Source organism: Coregonus clupeaformis, chromosome 33 (assembly GCF_020615455.1).
Source record: "Coregonus clupeaformis isolate EN_2021a chromosome 33, ASM2061545v1, whole genome shotgun sequence".
Lineage (NCBI taxonomy): Eukaryota > Metazoa > Chordata > Actinopteri > Salmoniformes > Salmonidae > Coregonus > Coregonus clupeaformis.
The window spans coordinates 1,597,190-1,609,281 of record NC_059224.1 but is presented as its reverse complement, the minus strand read 5'-3'; positions in this window follow the sequence as shown (position 1 = coordinate 1,609,281).

Below are 12,092 nucleotides of genomic sequence, written 5' to 3'. Positions count from 1 at the left end.
ACTTGCATGGCTTTATAAATTGTTTTCTGTATTGTACCGTCGTAAGTAAACATTTAACAGGCAAACAAACAAAAATGATGTAGCGTTGGTCAATCTTAAGCGCTCGAACCCTTCCTCTCTCTGTGTAGAGCGAATGTTATAAAGGTAACCTCTATGTAAAGCTATTGTAAAGGGGTTAACCGTTGTATAATTATTTAGCCAAGAGCTGAGAATTCAGGTATCAAAGGGCCTAAATGTACAGCCATAATCACATGAAGTTAAAGTTTTAGATGAAGAGGTTTACTAATATAAACAGTGTCCTTGGATGCACTTTAGACTAAAGAGAGAAAATGATTTAAACACTTTTTAAAAAATTATGGAGGCACACGTCAAGGACAAGCTGTCATTTTTCTATTTCATTTAATGTTATTTTAGCTGTTTTATTCCACTTTTTTGTATTTATTCTGTGATAACTGAGTGGGAATCGTGTCGACTCAATGTGCTTCTTGCACTTTGTAAAGTGTGAATGAATAGTTTCACAGCTCCTCTGGAAACCTTTGCGTGCGTCTCAAATGGTACCCTATTCCCTATATAGTGGTACCCTATTCCCTATATAGTGGTACCCTATTCCCTATATAGTGGTACCCTATTCCCTATATAGTGGTACCCTATTCCCTATATAGTGGCACCCTATTCCCTATATAGTGGCACCCTATTCCCTATATAGTGGCACCCTATTCCCTATATAGTGGTACCCTATTCCCTATATAGTGGTACCCTATTCCCTATATAGTGGCACCCTATTCCCTATATAGTGGTACCCTATTCCCTATATAGTGGTACCCTATTCCCTATATAGTGGCACCCTATTCCCTATATAGTGGCACCCTATTCCCTATATAGTGGTACCCTATTCCCTATATAGTGGCACCCTATTCCCTATATAGTGGTACCCTATTCCCTATATAGTGGCACCCTATTCCCTATATAGTGGCACCCTATTCCCTATATAGTGGCACCCTATTCCCTATATAGTGGCACCCTATTCCCTATATAGGGGTACCCTATTCCCTATATAGTGGCACCCTATTCCCTATATAGTGGTACCCTATTCCCTATATAGTGGCACCCTATTCCTTATATACCAATTTTCTCTATTCCTCTATAATGCCAATAGGGTGCCATTTGGAACGCACACTTTTACTGGTTAAATATGAACTGTTTCCATTAGTTCGTAATTGACCCGTCAGGGATGTCCGTTTTCACCCACTCAATCTGTTCCAGGAGGGGTAAGTGTTGTGGATGTTATATATATAAATAAAAAAAAGGCCATTATGCTGGTTGTATGTTTTTCTTTTCAGATGCTACTGTTGTCAATGAATTCAATGCTTTAGGCCTTTTCACACTTCATTGTTCTGAGCCCCAGGCTAAGACTGGCCGTAATGGACAAACACACATGCAACCAACGTTAGAAGCAATAAGGCATTTATTAACACATTATTTCCCTTTACTTCTAGCCTAGCATTTTATTTCCAACAGTGATGGCTTGTATCACCCTTGCTGTCTGCCTGTCCAACCTCGAAATCAATGTTACACTTTTTTTTTTTTAAATGCGATCTCGCCCCTGCACAGAGAACTCTGGGCACAGACGAGACATCAACTTTTCTGATCCAGGCGAAATCATGCAACAATATTATTGTCATGGATAGCTATATCCAATTAAATGTCAATATGAAAGCAGATGAAAATGGATCATTTGCTGCCCTTCCAGCTGTAAAGGCTGTGGCTTCAGTTGGCTAAGCTAAGTGAGGAGAAGTTAGCCAGCCTGCATAGCAACCATTTTTGTTAGCCATAGCAACTAATGTTTTTGCATGGATGAAAGTATTATTGTTTTTTTATTTATTTTTAGTTTTTTGTCCTCTGATAGAAGGATGAAATATTATAAATTGACATTAAAATAGCATGCAGAACACATCACAGGCCATCATAAGCATACAAAAAAAATTGAATGTAAATGTGTAGCTTTTGTGATTGGACAGTGAAGATTATATGCGTTGTTCTTGACCCCGTTTCACACTGGCTATTTTGGCACCGTGTTTCTGGGGCTAGCCTGCTCCGGAGCAGGGCCAGCTAGCCCTGAGTTAAGGTTAGTGCTAGCCCGTTTTACAATGTTCAAGTGTGAACATTCGCTTAGCCCTGAGCTAAGGTGCAGTGGGTATGTTTCTGTGTGAAAGTTGGAACAAATGTGTGTTCTTTGAATCACAAAATCTCCTTTGTCATTAAAGCCTTTTTTTCAAGTATCTCAGCCCTTGTTTCTCTTCTTTAGTACCTCAGTCTGTCTGTGTCTGTATACTATTCTGATACAATGTGAAAAGGCTCTTCCTAAGTTTCCACTACGTTTCTAGCTAATTATTTCAAGACAAGTGACAAGTGGTATGAGGCAGTAATAGTAAAGCCAGATGTTAATAATGAGAAATTCTCCCTACACTACTAACGGAGGTATATAAGGCGTTGTTTAGAGAATGTGTTCAGTACAAAATGTCATCTTGGCCCTCAGCACCTCAGGCCTTGAGGTTTGATGCGTGTTACGGATACAGGTATCCTGTGTTTTTGTGTGTTTCTCTCCTTCTGCCCTAATCACAGGTGTCCTGTATGTTCCTGATTGGTGGTCGTTGAGGTGTCTGCTGATTGGACCAATCAGGGAACATTCCTGTGCATTGCACCACCTGTTACTCGTTTGTTCAATCACACATCCCATTATATAAAACCAGTCACTTGTGTTTGTTGAGAGAGAGATTTTTGCCATATGTGAGTATGGACACGGTGGTGTCCTGTGTGTTGTGTACTCACTAAGTTGTTGGTTACCCTATTGGTAACTTTGTTAGAAGCCTTTTCTTTATGTGAGTGTGGATACTGTGGTGTCCTGTGTATTGTGTACTTACTTTGTTGCTGATTACCCTGTTTGGTAGCTTTGTGTGTTTCTGGGAAAAGGGGAGTTTAAGCTAGTTGCCCTTGGGCGTACATTACCCGTAGGAAGAATTCTGTCTAAGAACACTAGTTAGACCTGAGCGGACCACCCACTGTACTTTTGTATGACTAGCAGTAGCCTAGCGGTTCTTCAGGCAGGCTAGATCAGTTTAGGGGGTTTTACACTATTGTTTCATTTCTTGGGTCCTGCTCAGCCCTTTTTCCCAAACCTTTACCGTGTGTTTAGTAATAAACCATTTGTGTTTGACGGTAGTTCATGGTTGTTGTGTCACATTTGTTCTCACTGCTCCATGCCACACTACTAATTTGCATAATTTATGTTACGGGTCTCATGTCCATCCACCCTAGACGTTTAGAGCCACGGGGTTCGTAACATAAAGTGGGGGCTCGTCTGGGATCTATCCCATGCTACTCATGTAAATTAGTTAGTGTCTGGTTCAGTGTTGAGCTTAGCAGCTGTAACTACCTGTTTTTTTTTGTGTGTGTTCAGTAGTCGACGGCTCGTGTTGCTAGTAGAATGGCTACTTTTGAGTTGGAGGCATTTTTGGAAAACCCTACGTGGGGGGTTTTTGAGAATTGTCGTAGAGTGGATCTACAGGCTTTGGCTGACCACTTTTCTGTACCCATACCGAGGGGTTTAGTGAAAGCAGAAGTTAGGGAAGTAGTGTTAGCGATATTGTTAAACGAGCGAGTGCTTGAGTTACCGCCACCAGAGTCTGCTGCTCCTGTAGGGGATGTGGTTGCTGTTCCTGTAAGCCCATCAGTGTCTGAGGACGAGACTAAGGCTCCAGCCACATTGCCCCGTTATGACCCACTCTCCCCACTGACTGACAGTGATGCCAGGATGGATGTCCGCTCGACACGGCTCCAAATGGAGGCGGAAGAGCGGGCACAAATCAGGCAAGACAAGCTGGAGATGCGTAAGATGGAACTGGAGACGCGTAGGCTTGATCAAGAACTGGAGACGCGTAAGATGGAACTGGAGATGCGTAAAATGGAACTAGAGGCAGAAACAGCGAGGTTAGTCTCTGCTCATACTATGCCTGCTAGTGAGCCATCCTCACCAGCTGTGTCGGCTGCTACGTTTGATATTAGTAGGCAGATCACCTTAGTACCTGTGTTTAGGGAGTCAGAGGTTGATTCCTATTTCAGTGTGTTTGAACGTATAGCGGTAGCATTGAAATGGCCCGACGAGGTATGGTGCCTATTACTTCAGTGTAAGCTAACAGGTAAAGCCCAAGAGGTTCTGGCAGCGCTACCTCTTGAAGACAGTTTGAATTATGAAGTGGTCAAAGCTACTGTTCTTCGTGCCTATGAGCTTGTTCCTGAGGCATATCGACAGAGATTTAGGTCTCATAAAAAGTCTCCTACTCAGACTTATGTGGAGTTTGCTAGAGACAAAGGAAATCTGTTTGACAAATGGCACAGTGCTAGTAAGGTAACTGATTTTAACTCTCTACGGGAGTTAATCTTGTTAGAAGAGTTTAAAAATTGTTTACCGAACGCATTGTAGTTTATCTGAACGAACAGAAAGTATCCTCACTGTCGGAAGCGTCTGTATTGGCAGACGAGTTTGTGTTGACGCATAAGAGCGTGTTTTCGGCTCGAATACGGAGAGCAGGGCTGCGGAGTTGCTAACTTTTAGTCCTAGTCGACCAGCAGTACATCCAGCACGCCCAAAAGATGTGCGTCACTGTTTCTATTGTCATAAGGTGGGACATTTGGTTAGTGATTGCTTTCTGCTGAAACGCAAACCGGGATGCCTCAGCACGCCAGGCCGCCAACGGGTGTTGGGCTGATTCGTACGGTTGTAAGGCCGGAATCAAGACAGAAGCCTCATAGTGAATGTGGTTTGAAAGTCCCTGTCCCAGATCACAGTTATGAACCGTTCATTTTTGAGGGGTTTGTTTCTATATCCAGATGACGAAGCGTCTCAGCGTCAGTTAGAATCCTCAGAGATACTGGTGCGGCGCAGTCGTTCATACTCGCTGATGTGTTGCCCTTGTCCAGTAATACATATTGTGGTTCCAGTGTGTTAGTACAAGGAATTGAAATGGGATTTGTTCCAGTGCCATTGCACTTTGTGAACGTACACTCTGAGTTAGTCAGTGGATTGTTCAGAGTTGGCGTCGTCCTATGTTGCCAGTAAAAGGTGTGACATTTATAATGGGCAACGATATTGCCGGAGGAAAGGTAATACCCATATTGGAGGTATTGGATAAAAGTGACCAGTCTCTCTCCGAGGAGCTGGCAACAGGGGTTATCCAGATGTGTTCCCCGCTTGTGCAGTCACACGTGCTCAAGCACGACAAGTGGGTGAAGTGGTAGATTTGTCAGACACGATTCTATTCAGAGAGTGTGACCCAGAGGATAGTTCGGGTGCTACCTCTGGTAAGCTGGTGCAGTCTGACCAACAGCCCAGAGAAAGGAAGAAGGATGTGGAACTTGTTGCTGAGGCAATACAGTTACCAGTTACTCGTGAGCAGCTAATCGCTAACCAACAGGTTGACATTAGCCTGGCTAAATGTTTTTCTAGTGTTGTCTCAGAGGACAAGCTAAAGAAGAAAAACATGGCATACTTCATTGATGGTAATCTCCTCATGCGTAAATGGACATCCCATGTTGACGCTGGTGGAGATTGGAATGCTGTTTACCAAATAGTGATTCCTACAGCCTTTCGACAAAATGTTTTATCCCTCGCTCATGATCACCAGTGGTCTGGACATCTGGGAATCACCAAGACTTATGATCGTGTTTTGCGACATTTCTTTTGGCCTGGCTTAAAACAAGATGTGGCTCAGTTCTGTCGGACTTGCCACACCTGTCAAGTAGTTGGGAAACCGAACCAGGTTATTTCCCCGCGCCTCTTTGTCCCATACCGCCATAGGTGAACCATTCGAACATGTGATGGTTGATTGTGTTGGACCATTACCAAAAACAAAATCTGGTAACCAGTTTATGTTGACAATCATGTGTGTGGCCACCAGGTACCCAGAGGCCATTCCTCTGCGAAGGATTACTGCTCGGTGGTGAGTAAAGCGTTGATCAAATTCTTCTCAACTTTTGGATTACCTAAGGTGATACAAACCGATCAGAGTGCAATTTCCTTTCTAAACTTTTCAAACAAGTGTTAAAATCCTTGTCAGTTACACACCATGTGTCAAGCGCATATCACCCAGAGTCTCAGGGTGCGCTTGAACGTTGGCATCAGACCCTGAAGTCTATGCTCCGTAAATATTGCTTGGAATCTGAGAAAGATTGGGATGAGGGAGTTCCTCTAGTGTTGTTTGCTGTCCGTGAGACAGTACAGGAATCCCCTAGGGTTCAGCCCAGCTGAACTGGTGTTTGGACACACCATGAGAGGACCTATGAAAGTCCTTAAGGATCAGTTTTTGTCACAAGAGTTGTGTGTGAAAGAAAATGTGTTGGACTACGTTAGTCGCTTTCGTGAGCGCCTACATGCGGCCTGTGCTCTAGCAAAGGAAGCACTGTCTTCCTCACAGAAACGGATGAAACGACACTATGACACACAGGCTGTTTCTCGTTCACTGCAGCCAGGTGACCGAGGTTCTTGTGTTGTTGCCTGTGCCAGGAGCGTCATTGTCAGCACGTTTCTCTGGTCCTTATGTCATTGAAAAGAAACTAACTGAAACTGACTATGTGATACAGACTCCTGATAGAAAACGCCAATCTCGTGTGTGCCACGTTAACATGTTGAAGACATACCACAACAGACCCGTCACTCAGGTAGACAGTCCAGAGAAACTGGCCGAGTCGGCTGTCTCTGTTGCTGCTACGGCTGTAGTGGGGAGGTCATGTTAATGAGGTGGACGGAGATGGTTTGGAGTTGCGCAATACTCAGCAGCAGTGTGCTAGATTGCCCAATTCAGAGATGCTGCTGTCTCTCCCGTCAAGCCTGATTCATTTAACGGACAGACAGTCAGATGATATTGTGAGACTATTACACAGCTTTCCATGTCTTTTTAATGATGTTCCTACATGTACAAATGTGTTAGAACATGACATTAATGTTGGAAACGCTGCACCTATCAAGCAACATCCTTATCGTGTCAACGTCGCTAAGAGAAAGATAATGAGGGGTGAGGTCGGTTATTTGCTGGAGAATAACCTGGCTGTGCCAAGTTCAAGTCCTTGGAGTTCTCCGTGCATTCTGGTTCCTAAACCTGATGGGACATCCAGATTATGTACGGACTATCGGAAAGTCAATGCGGTCACAGTGCCCGACTCGTTCCCGTTACCCAGACTGGATGACTGTATTGATACTGTTGGTGCTGCTACCTATGTAACCAAATTAGATCTTCTAAAAGGTTACTGGCAGGTGCCGTTAACCCCACGTGCCTCCGACATCTCTGCATTTGTGACCCCAGATCACTTCCTACAATATGCTGTCATGGCATTTGGGATGCGGAACGCACCAGCCACTTTCCAACGCCTGGTTAACACAGTATTGGCTGGAGTTCCTAATTGTAGTGCTTACCTTGATGATCTGGTAATTTATTCAACTGAGTGGGCTGATCATGTTAACACTCTAAGGGTAGTGTGTGAACGTCTAGCAACCGCTTCTCTAACCCTGAACTTAGCAAAGTGCGAGTTTGGGAAGGCCACTGTTACTTATCTTGGTAAACAGGTCGGCCATGGTCAGGTGCGCCCTGTAGATGCCAAGGTCGCAGCTATAAACGCATTTCCCGCACCTACCACCAGAAGAGAGCTACGCCGTTTTTAGGGATGGTTGGCTACTACCGTAGTTTCTGTAAAAATTTCTCTGCGGTAGTTGCTCCATTAACGGATTTGCTCAGTCCGGCGAGAAAATTTGTATGGTCTGAAGATTGTTGTACTGCTTTCAACACTGCTAAAGCACTCTTGTGTAGTACTCCTGTTCTTGCTACGCCAGATTTTGAGCGGCCGTTTAAACTGGAGGTAGATGCAAGTGCCAGAGGTGCTGGTGCTGTTCTACTGCAGCAAGACCAGAGTGGAGTGGACCATCCTGTCTGTTATTTTTCACGGAAATTTAACAAATGTCAGACAAACTATTCCACCATTGAACAAGAAGCTCTAGCTTTGTTGTTAGCTCTGCAGTACTTTGAAGTTTATGTTGGTTCCAGTGCATTACCAGTGGTAGTGTATACTGACCATAACCCCTTAGTTTTTCTCCACCGGATGTACAACCAGAACCAACGCCTTATGCGTTGGGCACTTGTCGTGCAAAATTATAATTTGGAGATCCGCCACAAAAAGGGTTGGATAATGTGTTGGCAGATGCTTTGTCTCGTGTGTAATGATCTAGGTTTTTTTGTTATCCCGATAGGATGATTTGTGAATTTGGGTGTTGTGATAGATGCGTGTGTCGCAAAACCATTGTGGTTTTGCTCTTTTAAGGGTGGGAGTGTTACGGATACAGGTATCCTGTGTTTTTGTGTGTTTCTCTCCTTCTGCCCTAATCACAGGTGTCCTGTATGTTCCTGATTGGTGGTCGTTGAGGTGTCTGCTGATTGGACCAATCAGGGAACATTCCTGTGCATTGCACCACCTGTTACTCGTTTGTTCAATCACACATCCCATTATATAAAACCAGTCACTTGTGTTTGTTGAGAGAGAGAGATTTTTGCCATATGTGAGTATGGACACGGTGGTGTCCTGTGTGTTGTGTACTCACTAAGTTGTTGGTTACCCTATTGGTAACTTTGTTAGAAGCCTTTTCTTTATGTGAGTGTGGATACTGTGGTGTCCTGTGTATTGTGTACTTACTTTGTTGCTGATTACCCTGTTTGGTAGCTTTGTGTGTTTCTGGGAAAAGGGGAGTTTAAGCTAGTTGCCCTTGGGCGTACATTACCCGTAGGAAGAATTCTGTCTAAGAACACTAGTTAGACCTGGAGCGGACCACCCACTGTACTTTTGTATGACTAGCAGTAGCCTAGCGGTTCTTCAGGCAGGCTAGATCAGTTTAGGGGGTTTTACACTATTGTTTCATTTCTTGGGTCCTGCTCAGCCCTTTTTCCCAAACCTTTACCGTGTGTTTAGTAATAAACCATTTGTGTTTGACGGTAGTTCATGGTTGTTGTGTCACATTTGTTCTCACTGCTCCATGCCACACTACTAATTTGCATAATTTATGTTACGGGTCTCATGTCCATCCACCCTAGACGTTTAGAGCCACGGGGTTCGTAACAATGCGTATTAAAATGTCCATGGATTCATTACTTGGTCCTAGATCAGCAGTGGAAACACAGTCCCTGGAAAGCCATCCATGGTCCTAGATCAGCAGTGTAAATACAGTCCCTGGAAAGCCATCCATGGTCCTAGATCAGCAGTGTAAATACAGTCCCTGGAAAGCCATCCATGGTCCTAGATCAGCAGTGTAAACACAGTCCCTGGAAAGCCATCCATGGTCCTAGATCAGCAGTGTAAATACAGTCCCTGGAAAGCCATCCATGGTCCTAGATCAGCAGTGTAAATACAGTCCCTGGAAAGCCATCCATGGTCCTAGATCAGCAGTGTAAATACAGTCCCCGGAAAGCCATCCATGGTCCTAGATCAGCAGTGTAAATACAGTCCCCGGAAAGCCATCCAATACATAACATAGGCTGCTCTGTTATGAAAGGACTTTAACTAGTTAGCTACAGTTTAACTAGTTAGCTACAGTTGAACTAGTTAGCTACAGTTTGTTTTGTTACTTGGCCATAGTTGTATCTCTGTCTTTCCAGTGTCAGTTCCAGGTTTAGCTGTACTCATTCAGATCCGCTTTAGAGGTTGTTTTGATGGTGTCAGAGGTGGGACTGTGTTACAGCTATCAAATCCACAATTGGCTCCAGCATTATACCTCAAGTGGATATTGTAATCTACACCTCCATTATGATGATAGAAATCCTTTTTATTTTGTTGAATGATTTTTCAATTTTGGCTTGATCTGATTGAACCTAGGCCTTAGTTTGGCTTGATCTGATTAAACCTTAGTTTGGCTTGATCTGATTGAACCTAGGCCTTAGTTTGGCTTGATCTGATTGAACCTTAGTTTGGCTTGATCTGATTGAACCTAGGCCTTAGTTTGGCTTGATCTGATTGAACCTTAGTTTGGCTTGATCTGATTGAACCTAGGCCTTAGTTTGGCTTGATCTGATTGAACCTAGGCCTTAGTTTGGTTTGATCTGATTGAACCTTTGTTTGTTTGTTTTTTGCTTGATCTGATTGAACCTAGGCCTAAGTTTGGCTTGATCTGATTGAACCTTAGTTTGCAGGGAGTTAGTCTGTCTGAAGCTGTGTTAGCTGTTAAGTCATAAAACGTGTGAGTTATAAAATGTCTGTAACTGGAGGAGTTTAGGGACATTTGTAACATGAGCATTAACAGTCTAGATCTGCCAAGTCACAGCACAGCCATGTCTGCCCTGTACAGGGGCGGACTGGGACCAGAAATCGACCTGGGCTCTTCTAACACACCATTTCCCCCATTAAGGCCCCCACACAGCCTTTCCTAGAGGCCTCAACTATTAGCCAAATAATTATCATTTTGCGTCAAAACAATTTTTTTGGGGGGGACAGGCCCACTGGGCTAAAGATGGACTAGCCCATCTGGCATTTTCCAGAATTGCCCTTTGGCCGGTCCGTCCCTGGCCCTGTACTATCAACTCACAGAAGATGCTTTCCCAAAGAAATGCCACTTTATGTACCATTCAGTCCTTTCACACCAGCAGTATACAGGCAATGGGAATCATGTTGTTTCTATGGAAGCAGTACAGCCGAGTAGTTCTGTAGGTACAGTGATATGAAAAAGTATTTGCCCCCTTTCTAATTTTCTCTACTTTTGCATATTTGTGATACTGAATGTTATCAGATCTTCAACCAAAACCTAATATTAGATAAAGGGAACATAAGTGAACAAATAACACAACAATTACATATTTATTTCATAAACAAAGTTGTGCAACACCCAATTCCCCTGTGTGAAAAAGTAATTGCCCCCTTACACTCAATAACTGGTTGTGCCACCTTTAGCTGCAATGACTCCAACCAAATGCTTCCTGTAGTTGTTGATCAGTCTCTCACGTCGCTGTGGAGGAATTTTGGCCCACTCTTCCATGCAGAACTGCTTTAACTCAGTGACGTGTGGGTTTTCAAGCATGAACTGCTCGTTTCATTTACATTTACATTTTAGTCATTTAGCAGACGCTCTTATCCAGAGCGACGTTTCAAGTCCTGCCACAACATCTGAATTGGGATTAGGTCTGGACTTTGACTAGGCCATTCCAAAACTTCAAATGTGTTGCTTTTTAGCAATTTTCATGTAGATTTGATTGTGTGTTTTGGATCATTGTCTTGCTGCATGACCCAGCTGCGCTTCAGCTTCAGCTCACAGACGGATGGTCTGACATTCTCCTGTAGAATTATCTGATACAGAGCAGAATTCATGGTTCCTTCTATTAAGGTAAGTCGTCCAGGTCCTGAGGCAGCAAAGCATCCCCAAACCATCACACCACCACCACCATGCTTGACCTTTGGTATGATGTTCTTACTGTGGAATGCAGTGTTTGGTTTTCGCCAGGCATAATGGGAGAGGGACCATACCTCAGGACTACCTGGCCTGATGACTCCTTGCTGTCCCCAGTCCACCTGGTTGTGATGCTGCTCCAGTTTCCACTCTTCTGCCTGCGGCTATGGAACCCAGACCTGTTAACCGGACGTGCTACCTTGTCCCGGACCTGCTGTTTTCAACTCTCTCTCTCTACCACACCTGCTATTTCTACCTCTAAATGCCCGGCTATGAAAAGCCAAGTGACCTTTACTCCTGATGTACTGACCTGTTGCAACCTCTACAACCACTGTGATTATTATTTGACCCTGCTGGTCATCTATGAACTTTTGAACATCTTGGAGAAAAATCTGACCTTAATGGACATGTACTGTTATAATCTCCACCCGGCACAGCCAGAAAGGGACTGGCCACCCCTCAGAGCCTCTCTAGGTTTTTTCCTATGTTCCTGCATTTCTAGGGAGTTTTTCCTAGCCAACGTGCTTCTACATCTGCATTGCTTGCTGTTTGGGGTTTTAGGCTGGGTTTCTGTATAGCACTTCGTGACATCTGCTGATGTAAAAAGGGCTTTATAAATCATATT